Source organism: Peromyscus californicus, unplaced genomic scaffold (assembly GCF_007827085.1).
Source record: "Peromyscus californicus insignis strain IS unplaced genomic scaffold, ASM782708v3 Scaffold_7__1_contigs__length_154581171, whole genome shotgun sequence".
NCBI lineage: Eukaryota > Metazoa > Chordata > Mammalia > Rodentia > Cricetidae > Peromyscus > Peromyscus californicus.
In genome coordinates, this window is record NW_026294595.1 from 47,417,163 (window position 1) to 47,437,642 (window position 20,480).

Sequence of the window (20,480 nt, forward strand, 5' to 3'; positions counted from 1 at the left end):
GTGTAACTGTTATTAATACCAGCTGTCATTTTCTTGTTTAAATGTCAGGCTTTTATAGTGCTCCAACTCTACTGCAGAAAACTCAAGAATAGTCAGGCTGACTTCTGATCACATTTAAAAAAAATGTTCATAAATACTTTATATTAAATTCTTAGGTCTCAAATCCTCTGTAGTAACAGAAGAACCCTTCAGAGTAGGGCTGATATGCTGGAGGACTTGACTGTGCCCCAGCGCCCTCTCCATTCCCAGGGTCTGGTGCATCATACTATGACAATGGTAATCAGTTCTCTGTCAGCACCTAAGATGCTGTAAGAATCCAGGGCATTTGAGGCACTGTCCTTAAATGTATGGTCTCGTTTATCTACAGAACAATCCAGTCAGCTAGCCTTATTCTTTTCTTCTTTTGGATTTTTCTAGACACGGTTTCTCTGTGTCGTGCTAGCCTTATCATTTTCTCTGCTTTCAAGGTGAGGAATTTAGGACACACAAATAATGTGACTTTCCCAAGATCCCGTTTATTGTAAATGGGATCCAAAGATCCCAGATTATAAATGGAAGAGCCAGGATATGAATACCAGCAGGCAGGCTTCACCCTCCACTTCTTTTTTTTTTTTTTTTGGTTTTTCAAGACAGGGTTTCTCTGTGTAGCTTTGCGCCTTTCCTGAAACTCACTTGGTAGTCCAGGCTGGCCTCGAACTCACAGAGATCCTCCTGGCTCTGCCTCCCGAGTGCTGGGATTAAAGGCGTGCGCCACCACCGCCCGGCAACCCTCCACTTCTTTATCTCCCCAATTGGATACCTTTGGTCTGTGTTTATTATGAAACAGGATTCACAAGGTGGGGAGGTGGTCCCCAAACCCAGAAGCTGTCTTATCTCAGGAAGCTAGCTTGCTCTCCTGTCCACAGCTGCTTCAAGTGCACCTTGGGTGCCACATGGTCACAGGCAGGACTTCCACTGGAGAAATAACAGGAACACTGCAAAAATAAACCTGCCTTTGAGAAAGAAGCATGCCTATCAGTGGATGCCCAGAGTGTAGCAAGAAATGCTTATAAAATCCGCCTCATCAGTATTGCCCTTTACTCCCATTCTGAGTATATATATACATATATATATATATATACATGTGGGAGTAAAATATATATATATTAAAAATGACTTTGAATATATACATGGTAGGTTGATTCATCAAATCTTCCAAACTCTTCTAAGTTCCATGGAAAGGGGAAAAAATTCTTGCAATAAGATCTTCTAAATTTAAAATAAGAATGAAAAAAATTTAAATGTATCTTTAAGCCTTTTTTTTTTTTTCAATCTTACGTTTGGAGCTGTACAAGGGGGGGGGCAAAAATAATTTTAGCTTATGAATGTAACTATTTTTAGCCACAGAAACGTTGAATACATAAAAACATTTAAGAAAACGGGTCAAATGCTAAGCAGACTGGTGCGTCTTTGTTCATCATCAGAAAATCATTAGGCGGATACAAGCAAGAGTTTCAAAATGTCGGTGAATTTGAGGGTATCAAAGATTTCCGAGCCAGCAAGCTAATTGGTGTTTTGAACCTTTTGAACACCCGAACAAGGCAATGGATGAGCTTGCAATTTCCCCTTGATGTGACTGGGCAGATGAGTGCTTCTTATCTTCCCGCTCAGGAGTGCTGTTTTGTCAACTCTGAGCAGGAAATGGGCAGACCAAACAATCCAAGGCAGGGAACGGAGGCAGGAGGCTTGTCCAACAGAGGTAAATAAAGGTAAATGGTTCCTCAAGTTTGCTCTCTAATTCCTCCTGTTTTCTGATACTCAAGTCTGAAAGCTGAGAATTCCTGTTTCTCCTGATTACATTATATATCCCCCTGAAATGGGGACCTTCATCCCCAGTCCCTGCATCACTCAAGTCTGTACATTCAGCAAAGCCTAAGAGCTTCCTTGCTGGGTCCTTTTTGAGTTTTCTGGCAAAGTGCCTTAGAAGAGCCTCGTCTTCTCCCATCAAGGGCCTTTGAGGAAAGGGGAGCCTTCCACACCCAGCTCATCAGTGGAGCCAAGTGAGTTGGACTTCTTCATCCGTTCTCGGGTAGACACCAAGGGCCCATGGGGCGGTGCTGCGTAGGTAACTAGGCTTCCCGGAAGCCAGGCTGTTGAAGGCATCACAGACCACTGAGGTGTAGCTTCATTGTTCCCTGGTCAGAGGCTCCGAAGCAGGTTTCCTAGGAAGGTCTGCCCTGGGTGGACACATCGACCTGCATGTGTTGAGTGTATGCTGGCAAATGTCTGAAGAAAGGGCCAAGGCTAATGGTTTGTTTATTCTAGAAAGCAGTGCAATTTAGTAAAGAGACCAGAGCTCTGGTCTCCTTTTGACATATTTGGTAAGTAACCCAACACAATAAAAGATGTTTCATCTGCCTGGCAAGAAGGCCTGCTGTGCCAGATCCCACATGGGCTTGTTTCCGATCACGTCCTCTGAGCAGGAGGCCTGTATCCACCAGGACCTAGTCCCTGGTGGCTGGTGATTCAATACACAAGGAAGCTCTTGTTTATTTTCTCTCACAGGACGGGTATTAAATTCCCAATATCTAAATAGTGGATCCCAACCATCTGACCTGCATGAGCACAGGCTTGCCTGGGATGCACAAACATATGTGCAAGGAAAACACCCATGTATGAAATAAAGTAACAATACTAATAGCTTTTAAAAGAATTGGCTCTGTCAACTGACACATTAGCAATTTGCTGAGGAAACCAGTTTTCCTCATCCTCATCAACGCTTGCTGTTGTTGGTCTTTTCCGGTTAGCCGTTCTACTCAGTGTGAAGTAGTTCCCCTTGTAGTTCAACTTGCATGTCTGCAGTGCTAGGGGTACAAGGCATCTCTTCATGTGCTTATTGCTCATTTGTGTAGCTTTTGTAAAGAAATGTTTATTCAAGCCTTTTTCTCGTGTTCTACTATGGATTTGTATGTATTCTGGACATTAGTCCCTTAGACACATATTGTTTTCTTTCATTCTCTGTGTGGTCTTTTAAATTTCTTGCTACAAGCCACAAAAATATATGAAGTAGGATTTCAGTTGATTATGACAAACTAATACCTAGAAGAAGCCAAGGGCCTTCTAGAGGTCAAGCTGAGGCTCAAGGAGTCTTGGTGATATTGGTTTTTGATTATCAGCTGTTTCCTACTATGAGTTTCTTGTGTGCTATTGTAGCTTTTCCATCATTTATTGGGCATCATTTCCCCTCTACTAAAGGAATATTTAGATAACCTTCTGCACTGACAGCTATGTACAGCCAGAACCCCAGTTCAAGCCTCCCTGTAATTATCATCATTGGCAGCATCCAGCCAGGACCATCCCCGAGGGACAAAAGCACCTCATCAGAGACACCTCTGTACTCTCTAAGAACAGACTTAAGCATCCAGACTATCTTTGAGAAGGCCTGTTGGATGTGCTAATTAAGCTTAACTTTCTCCCTTTCTGAAGTCCTATCTCTAGTTTTAGATCTACCTTTAACTATTAACTCAGAACTAAAGGGTTTCTACTTACAGGGACATCAAGCTGACTCAGGCTGCCCAGCCACTGAGTGCATTCCCCTGGCCCTGCCAGAAAGCAGTAGCCAAGACAGCTTGGACAGATAAGAGGCCAAAGGAAAACAAGGCAGTTTTATTTTCACTCTGTCACTGATAGACTCCTGACACTTTAACTAACCACTTCTAAGAACACAGTTGAGCACATAAAATCCCCCTTGCTCAACCCCTTTGGGGTTGCAGATGATGACTGGCAATTACTGCTCTTTTGTGTGGATCTTATTGCCCCTCCTTTTGACTCTGAGGGAATTTAAGCCTGGTGACCTTGCTTTAACCAGAGCATTGCTATTGCTTGGGTATATAACTGTAAACCTCAGACACTTGGGAGGACTAGACAGAGAAGAAAAAAGAGAATGGAAGAACTAGATGGGTAAGAACCGGAGAGGAACGAACTGAGATGGAGAAGAACTAGATTAAAGGGCTAGAAGAGAGTACTAGAGGGATGAGATGGAAGATGAGGAAGAGTCAGATGGGGAAGAACAAGATGAGGAAGAGCCAGATGAGAGAGGAGATGGGAGAGGAGCTGATATGGGAAAGAACTAGATGAATAAGAACCTAGATGAGGCAGAACTAAGATGAGAGAATTAAGATAGAACTTAGAGGGGACAGCAGATAAATATAGAGAGAAATCAGGCAAGAAAGGAGCTAGGCACGAGAGCTGAACTGAAGCTGTGTAGACAGAATATTATCCCAGAAGAATAAAGTAGACGGACAAAAGAGCTCGGCGTGCTTAGATTCATTTCCCGAAAATAATTCTCGCCGTTCATAGCCTCTCCTCTGGGCCCCTTCTCCCCTTTTTTTGCCTCCTGCTCCTCCTCTTTCTTTTTGAGACAGGGCCTCACTATGTAGTCCTGGTTGGCCTGGAACTTGCTATGTATATCATGCTGGCTTTGAACTCACAGAAATCCACCTGCCTCTGTCCAAGTGCTGGGATTAAAGGCATCTGCCACCAAACCCAGCGTCTTTTCAATTTCTTGGTAGGTTCCTTTGAAGCATAGCATTTTTGATTTGGATGAAGCTCCAGGTTTTCTTCTGTTGTTTGTGCTCTTGGTGCCCTAATTAAACAACCACGTGATCCAAGGCTGCAGAGATCTACTCCTGTTTCTTTTTCCTAGTAATCCTATCATTTGAGCTCTCCTATTTTATACCTGCAATCCACCTTGCAATGTTTGCTGTGTATGTGTTAGGTGGGAGTCTCACTTCATTCTTTTGGGTGTGGCCACCAGCTGTCCCCACACCATTGTCAGACAGTGCTTCTCCACCCCCAACCCCCGAATTGTCTTGTCATCTTTGTTGAGCATCGCTGGACCATATCCGTCAGGGTTACTTTGGGCTCCTGACTTCTGTTTCATTTTATTAGCCTTTTTGAACTCCAGTCTTCTCCCCTTCTACTCCAGCCTCCTGAATGGACTTTTTGCCATCAAGCCCCCCTGGGGAAGCTTCAGCCCCACTGCTTGGTGAAGGGGAGTCTTCCTCCTTTTTTCCTCTGCTTTTCCAGTCACTTCTTTCATCCTTCACCTCTCAGATCAACCTCCAATCCAAACTGAGCTAGTTGGGACCTCTCAAAATGCTGTACAGTGTTCCATTCTCTGGTGCCTTTGTTCACTTTGCTGAGTCCTCGGTCACTTAGGCAAGCTGATTCTTTGGCACTTGAGGTGGCCTTGTCTTCTCTGTGGTGCTCAATGTAACTTCCCAGGGCTGGGTTAGAAGTCCCCCAGGTGTACTTCATTGATAATGCTTGCTACAGGGATTATCCACCACTCACTTCAACCCTCACTGCCTGGGAGGCACAGCCAGCACTCTGTCTGTATTATCCAACCTAGTCCAGCTCAAGTTAGGTGTTTTAGAAAGATCTGTGGAGTTGAATAAAAAGCTCACCTCGTCTCCTCTATTATACTGATTCTGACCATCCCTCTGGCTTCTGCTCTTTAGAAGTAGTTGAAAGATGCATGGGCCTGGCTCTGTTAAGCTGTAACTCATGTTGCCATGTACATCAAAGAATGGCAGAGCACATGCCTTCAAGTTGTCATAGCCCCTTATCAATAAGAGCTCAAAAAAAAAACCTTAAATAAATTGGTTTTTAAAGGGCTCTAACCAAGTCTGAAAATAATAGTTATTAGAGGTCACATAGAAAGATGATAAGTTAATTTGCCTCTTTTCTCTCTGTAACAAAGTAAGATTTTTATGGGAACTCAAATAGAGCAAATTCCATAAGACACAGGAGACTGCTGTGGCTCCTGATCTAGGCTCTTCTCTCTGGTCTCCCCACACCCGCCCAGCTCCCCTCCAGATGAAAGGAGCTACTTGGAGCATCATTGCATAGCATGGATGTATCTTATGGAGAGAGCTATGCTTAGAGGAAGCCTGCTTGCTTATGTGGATTAGTCATAAATCTCTCAATAATAAGTGACCAAAACTCGAACTAGTTGAAGCAAAAATTAAAAGAGAATAATATATTGGCTTATAAAACCCAGCACTGTGTCTGGATGCAGGACATCAAACAGGCAGGCATACCAAGCCACCGCCTCTCCCTTTGATCTGCTTTGTTTCCGAGGATTAATTCTTACACAATAAACTGAGTGTAGCAATTTGGATCACATGCACATCCTTGGGCCAGTCTCTAAGACAAGGAAGGGCTTTGGGTCAAGTGACGCAATCAGCTCAACCCCACTTGAACCATGGTGTAAAGGGCTCCATTAAAGGAAAGAGAGGGGACCAATGGGCTGAAACACTAAGTGTGTGTGTGTGTGTGTGTGTGTGTGTGTGTGTGTGTGTGTGTGTGTGTGTACAGTGTACCCTAGAATCACCCTAACCAAACAGCAAGGTTACATACAACTATCTACCTATTTTAAAAAATTTTCCAAGAAGCCGGGCGATGGTTGGTGCATGCCTTTAATCCCAGCACTCAGAGGCAGAGCCAGGCCTGTGAGTTCGAGGCCAGCCTGGTCTACAGATTGAGATCCAGGACAGGCACCAAAACTACAAGAGAAACCCTGTCTTGAAAAAAAAAAATTTTCAAGAACAAAAATTTTGTTGACAACACCTAGATGTTAACCTAGAAAAAGAACTAAACAACAACAAAAAAAACCCTGTTTGTTTTAATTTAAATATTTTGTTATTTGTTTAGTTTTTAGACAATTTTATACACTATGAAGAAGATTATCAGAGAGAGTTTCCAATCTCACTTCCCTCCGTCAATTCTGGCTCAGTTTGAATTAATCTCTGGTAGTTGACATAGGTCTTTAATCATGTTGGTACATTTTGTGATGTACCTGACGCATGGGGAGCCACAGGAGATGCCACTTTCCTTTGTCAGGGTTTCCTAGTCACTATGTGCACTCTGGACATAGTCTACCTTGTTCTTCCTGCAAAATTGTAGCCGCTATTTATGATTTTCCTGACAAAAACTTCTTTTTGTTTCTTGAGGCCTGGATTTTCTTTCTTCCTACACAAATATTCATTGAGCTCTTGACCAGCTGCCTCTGGGTTCTGATTTCACCCGCCATATTCTCCCTCTTAGGAACAATAAAATAAGTTCCTCATTCCTTGTGACAGTGGGTGTTGTGTCCTTGAGGAGATCCAAGTTGACTCAAATTTGACTTCTGAGCAGAAGTACAGCTCTATAGCCCATCCCTGATTCTCACCCTGGGCATAGCAGCTTAACTATGGCATCTTATGGCTAACTACCCAAATGAATGCAGATTTCTTGACGTTCATTCAATAAGCAAGGTGACATTTGCCCCCAGTAAGAGTCCAGTTAGCTGGTCTTCTAGACCAGTTCCCAGGGTTCTGGAGTCCAGTGCAGGAAGAGAGCAGGTAGTCACCGCATTCTGGATGTGCAAGTGTTCAGTTAGCTTCCACATCTGAATGATTAAATGCAAAATCTTTACTCTAGAAAAATCACCCTCGGGGTTGGGGATTTAGCTCAGTGGTAGAGCGCTTGCCTAGCAAGCGCAAGGCCCTGGGTTCAGTCCTCAGCTCTGAAAAAAAAAAATCATCCTCAAGAGCTGGAGGAAAATCTGGAGCTATGGCTAGTTCTTCATTAACTTTCTTATTTTTTTAATTTAATTTACTGTGTATGGATATTATGCCAGCTTGTGTGTCTGTGCACTACATGTATGCCTGGTACCCATGGAGTCCAGAAGAGGGCATCAGATCCCCAGGAGCTGGAGTTTGAGATTGTTTGAGCCACCGTGTGGGTGCTGGGGATTGAATTCAGGTCCTTTAGAAGAGCAGCCAGTGCTCTGGACCACTGACCCACCTCTCCAGCCCCCTCTTCACTAACCTTGAAGATTGCCTCGTATTTAGATCTTCCTCCTCTTGCCACACTTCTGGAGTGTCTCAGTCAGCTTCTGTGTCCCTGCAGAGAGGGTGGAGAGCTCTGCCGAATTCGTTGCCATTTCCAACCTGCTTCCTTTTTTTGTTTGTTTGTTTGTTTGTTTTTCAAGACAGGGTTTCTCTGTATAGTTTTGGTGCCTGTCCTGGATCTTGCTCTGTAGCCCAGGCAGGCCTCGTAGAGATCCGCCTGGCTCTGCCTCCCGAGTGCTGGGATTAAAGGCGTGCACCACCACTGCCTGGCTTCCAACCTGCTTTCTTGATACTAAAGTCTGTATTCATCTTGAATTTTTTTTAAAATTAATTTATTTTTGTTTTATTAGCATTGGTGTTTTGCCTGCAGATATGTCTATGTGAGGGTGTCAAATCTTGGAGTCAGAGACAGTTGTGAGCTGCCATGTGGGTGCTGGGAATCGAACCTGGGTCCTACTAGAAGAGTAGTCAGTGCTCTTAACCGCTAAGCCATCTCTCCGGTCCCTGTATTTATCTTTTCTTGTCTCCTTGTCTCCTTGTCTCCTTCTCTCTCTGACCTCACAAAGGATTTATACATTGAAAACAAACAAAGCGAAAGACTTTCTATTGTTCTACTCCTGTCTCAGGAGGCAGAAAGAGTGAAGGCAAATATTTCAGCGGCCATCTTGGTCCCCGCCCTTTGAGAGTTACTGTGGTGGGTTACATGAGAAATGCCCCCCCACCTCAGGCTCTTGTATTTGAACGCTTGGTCTCCAGTGGCTTGGCTTGTTTGGGAAGGTTTAGGATGTTCATTCATGCTTGAGGAAGTAAGCCACTGGGGGTGGGATTTGAAAGCTTTAAGCTTTCAGTTTGCTCTATTTGCTTTGTGCTCACAGTAAGGGGTGTGAGCTCGCAGCTCCCTGTTCTGTTCAGCCACCATGCCTGCTGCTTGCTGCCACACCTCCTACCATAATGGACTCTTCGCCCTCAGGAACCATAAGCCAAATAATTCTTTTTTTTTTTTTTCTAAAGTTGCTTTGATCATAGTATTTTAATCACAGCAACAGAAAAGTAGCTGATACAATCACCCCATTAAAAATGTAAATGAACAAAATTAAGAAGAAAAATTTAAAGCTTATTTATTCATGTATTTTTATGTATATGAGTGCTCTATTTGCATGTACCCCTGCCTGTCAGAAGAAGGCATCAGATCCCATTATAGATGGTTGTGAGCCACCATGTGGGTGCTGGGAATTGAACTCAGGACCTCTGGAAGAGCAGCCAGTGCTCTTAACTGCTGAGCCAGCTTTCCAGCCCCCTGATGAATTCTTTTTTTATTTTTGTTTTTCAGGACAGGATTTCTCTGTGTAGCCCTGGCTGTCCTGGAATTCACTCTGTAGACCAGGTTGGCCTCGAACTTACAGAGATCTGCCTGTCTCTGCCTCACAAGTGCTGGGATTAAAGGTGTGCACCTCCACACCCAACTGAAGAAAAATTTTAAAAGCAAGTAATTCTGTGCAAATCATCTTTCTTCTATTGCACACTCAGTTTCTTTTTACAGGTTATTGCACATTCTTGACCCAGGGCATCCTGGTTTTGCATACCAACCAAGGGCAACCTCTTCTGCCTTACACTTTCTTTTCTTTTTCAGTCTTTATTTTTCTTAGTTGCATTTATTTATTTATTTTGTGGGAGGTGAGCACGTGCCCATGCCATTGTGCCTATGTGGAGGTCAAAGGACAATTTACAAGAGTGAATTCTCTCCTTCCACCTGTGTGGCAGCAAGTACTGGTACCTGTTGGGCCACCTTGTCAGCCCCTGCCTTCTCCATTGGGGGAGGTTTGGTAGACTATACTCTCTAGCTGATCTGAGATCTCACTAATGTGAACAATGCACTGTGTTTTTTCCTTTTCAATCATCCCATCAAGTGGTTTAATATTTCTCCTTTCCTTTTGTATACTTTGTGTCACTGTGGTTTTCCTCCTTCATTTAAACTTATAAAGTGTCAACAGCAGAATCTAAAACATTAACACACACCTAATATGTGCCAAGAGTTGCCATGTGATGGTTAGTCACATGGCACATTAGATGGGCTTTTAAGAATGTCTGTGAAGGATTTTTCTTAATTATATTAATGAGCATGGGAATTAAGTATATACAATGTGATTAAAATGAAATTAAAAGTGATAAACATGTTAAATTGCCTAATGTCGTAGCAGATATACAAGTGTGAAGAAGCACAAGAATATCTGTGGATTAGCGGACCATTTAGTACATTTTATATTCTTCAAAGGTCTGAGCTCCTCAGGGAAAGTAGACATGGGCTCCCACAATCCTGTTGTTACTCTGAGTATTCCCCCCCCCCCGCCCCCGGAGCTTTCTTTGTACCTAAGTTTGAAATTCTAATCCATCTGCCTCCTGATCCTCTGTCAATCAAATTAGTCTGTTACTTTCTAATTCAGCCACATCCAAGTTCTCAGGACAGAGGCAGAATATAGCCAGATTCTTGCTCCCACTTCTCAAGTGCTGGTATTATATGCATGTGCCACCATGCATAGCCAAAGTTTAGATTTCTGTTACAAATTAATGAGTGCATGGTCAGCCTTTATTTCTGAGTCTCAGTGTCACTGGGGTTTTCTTCCTTCATTTAAACTTATAAAGTGTCTATATAAAGTTAAAAGCAGAATCTAAAACATTAACACACACCTAGTATGTACCAAGAGTTGTCATGTGATGGTTAGTCACACGGCACAGTAAATGGGCCTTTAAGAATGTCTGTGAAGCATTTTTCTTAATTACATTAATGAACATGGGAAGACATGCCCACTGTGGGAAACACCATTTCCCTGAGTAGGGTATCCAGGACCCAGTAAAAATGGAGACGGTGAACCATGCACCAGTAAACACACATTCATCTCCAGGTCTTTACTGTGACTGGCTCTCTCAACCTCCTGTCACCCTGACCTCAATGCTGTGATGGACTGTAACCTGGAACGTATGAGCTAAACCCTTTTTCCCTTCAGTTGCTTTTGGGACATTTTATAGCAGCCACAGGAAAAGGAACTGAGACCTGCAATGAGTAATAGAACATCAGAGAAATATATAATCCCAGGCCTTCGGCACAACTTCCTATCCCAAAGGCCCACATTTAGAAGCATTTCTAAGGATGTAATAGATATAATCATTTTTCTTGTTTGGTAGCAGATGGTGGCCAGCTGTTCACTTCCTTTACTGAAGGCTAAACACAAAGAGAGAAAAAAAATAAAATGGCTTATGGTAAATATAAGAACTTCATAAATGAAATCTGGAATTCTAGACACACAAAGGGAAGTGGGCAATTGGGGGTAATTATCAAATTATCCAAGCCAAAATTGCTGTGCTACCTCTATTATCTACATGAAAGAAAATCATTTATGTGGATTGGATTATTCAGATAATTGTCCAATGTTTTGGGGTCTCTGATGAGACAGTCTGGTTGGTCATGGATGAAGACAATAAACCCACAAATGACTACTGGAAACAGGCAAAGGGATACAGCTCTTTGCCACATGATCAGGACACTGCTACTTGGGGGTAAATGATATTGAGGCAATTTGTAGATTTATAACCCTTTGACCAGGACTTAGGTCTATCACAGAACTGAACAATAACAATCTTTACCTAATTTTTTAAATTACTTTTAATCACAAAGACATGTGGCTCATTTCCTCTAACATTATTAGTATTTTATATATGAGACTGAATTTCTTTCCCATATTCCTAATTCCATTCCCCAGCATCTGCTCAACCAATGCTTCTTTCTCCTGCTCTGCTTTTGGTAGTTTTATACTTTCACAACATGTGCGCACACACACACACACACACACACACACACACACACACACGAGATGGGGCGTTGGGAAGATGGGAAAGCCTATTTTGAGCTGAACTCAAATGGCACTTTTGTACCTTCCGACAGCTGGCCTTTCTATTCACTATTACGCACTAGGTGTAGAGCCAGATTGTTCTGTGGCTTTCACACATTCCTTCCCACTTCCCAGTGGACTCTATGGTTCTTATTTAGCCACTTCTCTGCGTGGATATTGAAATTATTTCTGATTGTTAGCCAGCAATATTCAACTAAATACTGAACACGTGAGTATTTCTTCAGGGTAGACTCTGGGCAATTGACTTTTTTCAGAAGGAAAATGATGATTTCCCCTAGAAACCACCATAAGTCGTTTGGGTTAAACAAAGAGACAAGATGGTGGGATTTGTGGGATCCCTTCTCTTCCTTCAGAGACACTTTCACTGGGGAAGTCATTTTGTTTGGGAATTCTCTTTCTTTCCATATTTCTCCAGCTCTCCAAGCACAGTCTCCTGGAGAGCTCTTTAAAAATAAAGGTTCCTAGGCCCTGCCCCCAGAGTTTCTGATTTGGTAGGAGTGTGTCTTCAAAAGAAAAGGAGGGCACATTTACATTTTAACAAGTTTCTGGGTGCTGCCACCGCTGCTGCCTCTACTGCTGGGGCCACACTGAGAAGCACCCTGCTAGGTGGATCTTAAGAATGGCCTGTGAAAGAGAACTCCAGCCAACTTACTAAGACCTCCAAACATACTTGCTAGGGAAATATTAGGAACCTTTACACTGATCCAAATATTTCAACAATAGTCCTGGGGTTTTTACAGTAGCTGTATTAGGTCAACAATGGCAAATATGATTTTTAAAAATACACCAACAATTCTTTAGGGCAAGGGAGGAGTCAGCATAGTATCTTTGTTAGAAAGTCTCCCAAAGGGTCATCTGATCCAACTGTCTCAACAAAGCACCTAGAAATTCCTGGGCAATATCCCCAACTTTGTCAGTTAGTTTCCTGTGGACAGTTCCAGGGTCCAAGCATTTACCTCCTGACCCCAAGGCACCCTACCCCATGACAACCACCACATCATGTGAACTCTGGGTAAATCTGCCCCTGGAGGCTTCTGAGCACTTGCCTCAGTTCTGTCCTCTGGCATCACTGAATAAGTCGTGTCTACTGGAGGTAGTCAGTTGTCATGTTCCTGTAAGTCAGAGATTTCAGGGTTGAGTTCAACCACCAGAGACATTCACTAAACTGCAGATCCTGGAGGCCAACCCTAGAGATTTAGATTGTGTCAAAAGCATCCCGGTGTAGCTTGGAAGCCCACATCTTTTTTTTTTTTTTTTTTAACCTCCAGATGATTCTGGTCTAGGTGGTCTGCACACGACCCTTTAAGAGACCTTGTTTTTTGTTTCTAAGCCCAGTACCTCCAGCTCCTTCAGCATCTACTATCATGACATGATTTGAGTTACCTCACTATCCTGATTTCCTGATTGCTTAATGCTGCCTGTCAACAAATCCTCAAATATACCCAGACCTCCCGATCTTGGTGTATTATTTTCCATAGCATGTATCTCTACCCAAATTGATATCCTTCCCATTTTTGTTTAATGTTTATCTTTCCCACTATTATATAAGCATCATGAGGAAAGGGGAGTGGTTTACATTGCTCATTCATTCACCAGACACCTCCACCAGTGTCTGGCCCGTCAGTGGATCCTACATGTATTCGTTATCTTTTTCTTTGCTGTAACAAAATGCCCAAGGCAGGCAGCTTATAAAGAAAAGAGGTTTATTTAGATCATATTTTTTGGAAGTTCAAGTGTATGGCACCAGCAAGAGATCAGCTGTGGAAAGAATTGTACCTTAGAGCCGTGATAATGGCTGGAACAGCCCACATCTTTCCTGGAACAGGAAACCAGAGGCGTAGGCTCAGGTTTTTGTGATGATCCATTCCAGGAGGCCTCCAATGACCTAAAAATTTCCCAATGTCCCCAGCTCTTAAAACTTTAGCTACCTCCAAAACCTACCGCTTGAGGACTGACCCTCAACCACAAGAGCCTATGGGAATCCCTGAATTACAGCATGCACAAAATTTTATTTATGAATAAGCAATGGAGATGAAAAAAACCAACATAATATAGAAAACATGGAGACAATATGGGTAAACAAATTCTAAAATGACCCAGGTGAACTCCCGCAAGTTGAACTTTGACCTCCACACATGTACCTTGGCGTATGTGTACCCACAAACACACACACACATACATATACAATAATAATAAAAATAATAATAGCAATATAAAGGCATTGTTTTAAAGAAAATACAAATTAAGAGCACAATTTGGTAATCAGCTCTCACATCCATGTGCTCTGCAACCACTGAGTCGACCAACTTGTTTTGACAATATTATTTCAAAGTTCACATCTGTACTGAGCATGCACAGAATTTTTTCCTCGAAACTCTGGGAATCTAGGCATCCTGGAACCAATCACCATGGATACAACTGTATCATTTGCTGTAAGTGTTGGCTGTCATCAGTAAGTTCAGTGACTCCTTGGACTGTCATGGGTGGAGAGAGATAAACCCAAATGATGATATAAATTGGTGTGATCTCTTCAGAAAACATTTTGACTATTGGTAGAGCCTATCATGGACATATTCTATGAACTGATATTTTACTCTTGAAAATTATTAGTAGGAAAGGTGTCATATGTAGTTTGGGACCCACTAAGCTTTTGTTAGGACTGCCCAGTGTTATCAGCCTAGGGGCAAGGACTGCCTGACTTCAGACATGACTGTGTGTGCCTCTTGGGTCCAGTCCCTCTAGCCTGGGTATTTGCGTTCTGTCTTTCTCTTGTGAGAGGATGACACACAGAAGAAGACAAAAATCATGAGTGGCATACAGAAGTAAAGATGAATGTGTTAAAAGTGTTCATTTTCTACATATGGTACGAGGGAACCAGGCAGATGTTACCATTGGTTCATAGGAAAGGTCGAAACAGCATGGCTTCTGAGAAGTAATGGAATGTTGCCATGAATAACAAGCAGGGACAATACTGGTTTTCCATAGTGGGGAAGAAATCAATTAAGATACCACCAGGCTCCTCTGCCGACTGTATGTATCTATCAGGAGTTGCCATTCAGCAATGCTGAGGACGGAATTGTGTGCACTAAGCAGGCCCTCCACCACTGAGCTACGGCCCCTGCCTCTATTTAGAAAGAGCTGCAGAGAGTCTCAGAGAGGATAAACAAGGCTAGAATCTGATAACCCACACGGGTTTGGAAACAATTGACTTTCATCTCCCAGTCCAAACAGGATGCTGTTAGATGGGAGCCTCACAGCTGCTGCTCAGCCCTAGGAAATCAACACTGTTGGCAAAGGCCTCGTAATCCAGCTCCCCATAGACACACATAGACAGGTTCTAGAGGCAAAAAATGCTGGGGCATCACAGGCGCCAGTTAGAGTCAGGCCATGCTGTGAGGGACGTGGGCTCCAGAGACACAGTGTGAGAGGAGCAGAGGCCTGTGTGTGCATTGAGAAGATGGCCTCAGATCTTCCTCTTACTGTTCCCAACATGGGCCATGCTTCTTTCTGCCTTCCTCCTCCATTCAAAGGTAGACGGACAGACAGATGATAGGTGTGTGTATATGTGGCATATATAAAGGATACAGACACACACACACACACACACACACACACACACACACACACACACACACACACACACCAACAACTAAGCTCCCTTAGAGGGGCCAGCTAGGCCTTTGAAGCAGGAGTCACAGGGTTTTGTCAGGGCCGGGAAGCTTTGCTTGTGAGCATGCGGAAAAACAGTTGGACTGCTTATCCCAATTTCTCACTCACAGTTCAGAAACCTCTCATCTATGGGGAGCAGGAATTCACTCAAAGAAGTGCCATTTGCTAGTGAGGAAAGGAGTCACCTGACATATCCTCTTGTTTCGAGGGTTTGGGCAGGCCTGGTTTCTACCTGTCACAGCATCATCAGAAGTAGAGAAAAGGGGCTGGAGAGATGGCTCAGAAGTTAAGAGCACTGACTGCTCTTCCAAAGGACCTGGGTTTGATTCCCAGGATCCACAGGGCAGCTCCTGGGCTCATCAGGTATTCCATAGACACAGAGGGAGTGTGTGTGTGTGTGTGTATAGCCAGGAGAGAGATAGAGATAGATAAAGAGACAGCCAGAGTCAAACAGAGAGAAAGAGAGAGAAGGAGAGAGAGAGAGAGAGAGAGAGAGAGAGAGAGAGAGAGAGAGAGAGAGGAGAGAGAGAGAGAGAGAGAGAGAGAGAGAGAGAGAGAGAGAGAGAGAGAGAGAGAGAGGGAGGGAGGGAGGGAGGGAGGGAGGGAGGGAGGGAGGGAGGGAGAGAGAGAGAGAGAGAGAAGAGGAGTTTAAAATGTTCCCTTGAGCTTTCTTACTCATATGGTTAGTTTTACTCTGACATTTTGCTACATGGTTTTTATTAGTCACATCTGATTTTTGTGGCTTCCATCACTGTCTCCTCCTCCTCCTCCTTCAAGATTTATTGAACATTTTGTACCGTTTCATTGTATCTTCTTTGTGGATCTGTTGCTTGTAGCTCTTTGCTTGGCTATTTTAGGGCTTGCTTTGTGATTTATGCCACACCTCCTTCTTTTTCTTAGCCCACCTTAAATCACCGTTGTGTCTTTCCACATGGAGCATACATAAAGCTCTTGTGATAATCCCCTCCGGTTCCTGCTCTCCTGCCCTTTATGCTATACTGGCCCTGTATTTCATGTCTCCGTGTATTAGAAACCCGATATACTACTATCATTTTTGCTCAGTCAAGAGTAGGGTAGAGATATTTAAGTCCTAAGAAAACTATTTTGGATAGTTAGCATTCGCTAGATCTTATACTGTGTCCTTCAGTCCTTTCGGTAGAATGATGCCCCTTCCGTCTGGAACTGTTTTCCTTCTTCAGGGATGGACTTCCTTTATCACTTCTTTCGGAGACGATCATCTAGGGATAAATTCTTTCAGCTTTTATGTGTCTTAAACAGTCTTATCTTGCCTTTGTTTTTGTGTGGTATCTTCCTGAATGTTGAATTTATTTTCAACTTTCCAGCCTGCTCCTTTTTGGTAGAGTGGAGAGGTTCTCATGGACCTGTCGGTCTTTGCTCTTGGATCATCCTTGAAGAGCCAGAGCCATGGCTATTCATTCAGAGCACTTTCTTTAAAAAAAAAAAAAAAAAAAAAAAAAAAAAAAAAAAAAAAAAAAATTTTTTTTTGCACTTGCTTTCTCATGGACAAAGCAAGACCCTCTGAGCATTCTATTCATCGTCCTATGAATATAGGATGTGTGACATGTGACACATGTATGTCTATGGGTGCCAGAAGAGACTACCTGGAGGAAGAGTTACAGGCAGTTGTGAGTTGTGGGGCTTCTGTAAGAGTAGCATGCACTCTTAACTGCTGAGCCATCTCTCCAGCCACAAGAGCACTTTCTAAGACAGGGTGTAGTTTGTACCAGATACTCACAGTCTTAAGTCCCACCTCCACCATAGGAGCCGGGAAAGGAGGAGGAGGAGGAGGGGGAGGAGAGGGAGGAGGGAGACGGAGAGGGGGAGGAGGAGGCTGCAACACTATTCATCTGGTTCCTTTTCCCACGGGTGAGAACTCAGGAATGTCCACAGTCACACAGAGATGATCCGACTCTGACCTCAGTGCTCAGACTCCAGACTGTGAGATCAGTCCTGTCCAGTAGAAGCAGCTGCATCGGGGAAGATGGTTTGGGCAATGCCGTCAGGGGTCCAGACCCTCAAAGCAGAATTCTGTTCTTACTGCTTTGCTATTGCGTCCCTCTTGCTTGTTCAGGTCATGGAGTGGCTTCTGGAAGAAGATGGTGGGATCGATCTGGTCAAACCAACCCGCCACTTCTGGCAGGACTCTTGTCTGGTTCCATCCCTGCCATTTTTACAGTGAAGCACCTGGGGGCTCAACATGCTTTTCATCAGGAAACCTGCTTGAATGAATACAAAAGTATGAGTTACTCCATAGAAGAAATGCCTTATGCTGCTGTCCTGTCTTAGTTAGGGTTTCTATGACTGTGAAAAGACACCACGATCATGGCAACTCTTTTTTTTTTTAAAAAAAAAATAACTTATTTAACTTTATTTTATGTCCATATGAGGGTGTCAGATCTCCTGGAACTGGAGTTACAGGCAGTTGTGAGCTGCCATGTGGGTGCTGGGAACTGAACCCAGGTCCTCTGGAAGAGCAGCCAGTGCTCTTAACCACTGAGCCATCTCTCCAGCGTGGCAACTCTTATAAAGGAAACCATTTAATTGAGGTGGCGGCTTACAGTTTCAGAGTTTCAGTCCAGTTTCATCATGGCAGGGAGCATGACAGCATGCCGGCAGATGTGGTACTGGAGCGGAAAGTCCTACATCTTGCAGGCAACAGGAAGTTGACTGAAACCCCAGGCAGTATCCTGAGCATAGGAAACCTCAAAACCCACCCCCACATTGACACACTTCCTTTCCTCCAGCAAGGCCACACCCACTCCAACAAAGCCACAATCTCCTAATAGTGCCACTCCCTATGAGATTATGGGGGCCAATTACATTCAAACTACCACAGCTGCTGTGACTCAGAAGGTCAGGTCTCTTCTAGGGCATCTCTTGTGCTTTCACTTCCTGTCTGCCTTTGCTATATCTCTTTTTGAGCTAAGCCAATATGAATATTATCATCACAATAAATTAAGAGCTTTGGGGTAAGTCATTATTACTTATGTTAGTTTAGGAAATATTCTGCCCATTTAGAAATAAACAATTGCTAAGAAACATTCACAGCTTCCCAAAAAAGAAATAGAAACCCTTGGATGGAGAACGGGATCCTGTCTTACATTGCATTCAGCTTTTCACATTGCCTTTTGCTCATTGGGTGTTCTAGAAATGTTCCATCATCAGCAGTATCAAGGGACATGCCAAGCAAGCCTGGGTTGCTGGGCTGCTGAACACCCCGGGTAGCACACTGCTGGGCCCAAGAATTTAGAAAACCCTAGTTTTCCACGGACTCTCTCACTTGAAGCTCCCCGTACACCCCCTTGTATAAATTTGCCACCAATTCCCACCATCCCTTGGACACTAGGACAGTCTTTCTGCTGAGATCAAAGCCAAGTGAGAGCGGCCACGATGAAAACGATCGTCCCGGAGAAGTGGAGGCTGAAGATGAAGTGGATGACCCAGCTGCCTGAACCAGCCCAGGGACAGTCTCAGCTCCTGGCAGTCCCTTCTCTAACTGAGCCGGAGCAAGGCCTTAGCTGATGATCTGAGGACCTGCTCTTAGTGGCTGAGAGCACAGTTCCTCTTCCCTACAGGGGGAAGGACACTCTGATTCTCTCAGAATTCAAATGTGTCCATCAAATATGGCCTCATATCTTACCTGCAAAATAGTTTCATAGCACAGTAATAAGTTGACTCAAGTACGGATCGGGTATGTTTATTTCCCCACAAACAGAAAGGGAAGGGTCTCTTTGACAGGAAAGAGGGAATATGTTTCATGTTTTGATAATCTCTTACAAGTAAAACCAGGTCTGTATTTTAAAGGAATTTCTAAATAGCAGATTAGAATTGTTTGGGAAATGAAAAAAAAAAATTCCTCTGACAAGGAAATGTAGTTTATTTGAAAGTTTCGAAAAGGTTAAATTAATTATAGATGGCAGCAGAGAGCAGAACCAGGAACCTTGCAAGTTGTCCTGAAGAAAAAAAAAAACTAAGGTAACATTTTCTGAAAGAAAAATATAGAGTCAAGTAGCTTTGTAAAAATGAGAATATAAAGAAAGAAAGGCTGGGGACAGACCTCAGTAGCAGAGTGTGAGACCAGCATGCCCAAGGTCCTGGACTTGGCCTTCAGGATGGAGGAGTGTGGAGGAGGAGGAGGAAGAGGAAAATCTTCTTGGCAGTGATGACATGCGGGACATGCTACCCCAAAATGTGCCATCTTGGCTCCTGAGCAAAACAGCAGAATCAGGAAGGTCAGTGTGACGTTGCTGTTCCTCAGCGAGACAGACTGTGATGCTGGTGGATGAGACCTTTGATAAACAGGTGTAAGAGCTTAGTGTGACTCCTCTGCTCAGAGAAGAGAGGCATTCTCCTCTCTAAGGACACAGGGATTCACAGGGTAACCCGAGCACTCAGGCCTTCCAAGTCCTTCCAAGTTGCTGTCCTGAGGCAGCACCCTCCTGTTCAATTGCCTGTCTCCAGCACTTCATCAAGCTGGGCATAAGAATATGCAAGACTAGCCGGGCGGTGGTGGCGCACGCCTTTAATCCCAGCACTCGGGAGGCAGAGCCAGGTGGATCTCTGTGAGTTCGAGGCCAGTCTGGGCTACCAAGTGAGTTCCAGGAAAGGCGCAAAGCTACACAGAGAAACCCTGTCTCGAAAAACCAAAAAAAAAAAAAAAAGAATATGCAAGAGTGACTGTGTTTTAGGACTTCACTACCTTATGAAAGAAGGCTCCCATGCTGTGGACAACTGACATCAAATAAATATGCGTGCCTTTTTCTTGTTACTGTCTTTTGTTATAGGGGCCACAGCCATGATCCTGGTTATGAGCGAGGAAAAAAGACTTTGCCTCTTCTACAGTGGTACTCTTTGACCCTACCCTGAAACCTTTTCTTCTCAAAGTTTAGACAGTCACTGAAATGAAGTTATTTGAGAAAACAAACGTGCTAGTGTTGACTACATCAAGAAGACATGCCTCCTCCAGACAGAAACTCAAGGATCACCTGCCAGTGACACTATGCCTCAG

The 20,480-nt window shown here is 43.7% G+C and overlaps 1 protein-coding gene across 1 annotated transcript in view; it reads left to right on the forward strand.

The window, feature by feature from the left end:
- Positions 1 to 20,480, forward strand: part of Myo3b (myosin IIIB) — a 352,122-nt gene that overhangs the window by 205,225 nt on the left and 126,417 nt on the right. The gene's annotated exons all lie outside the window — the stretch shown is intronic.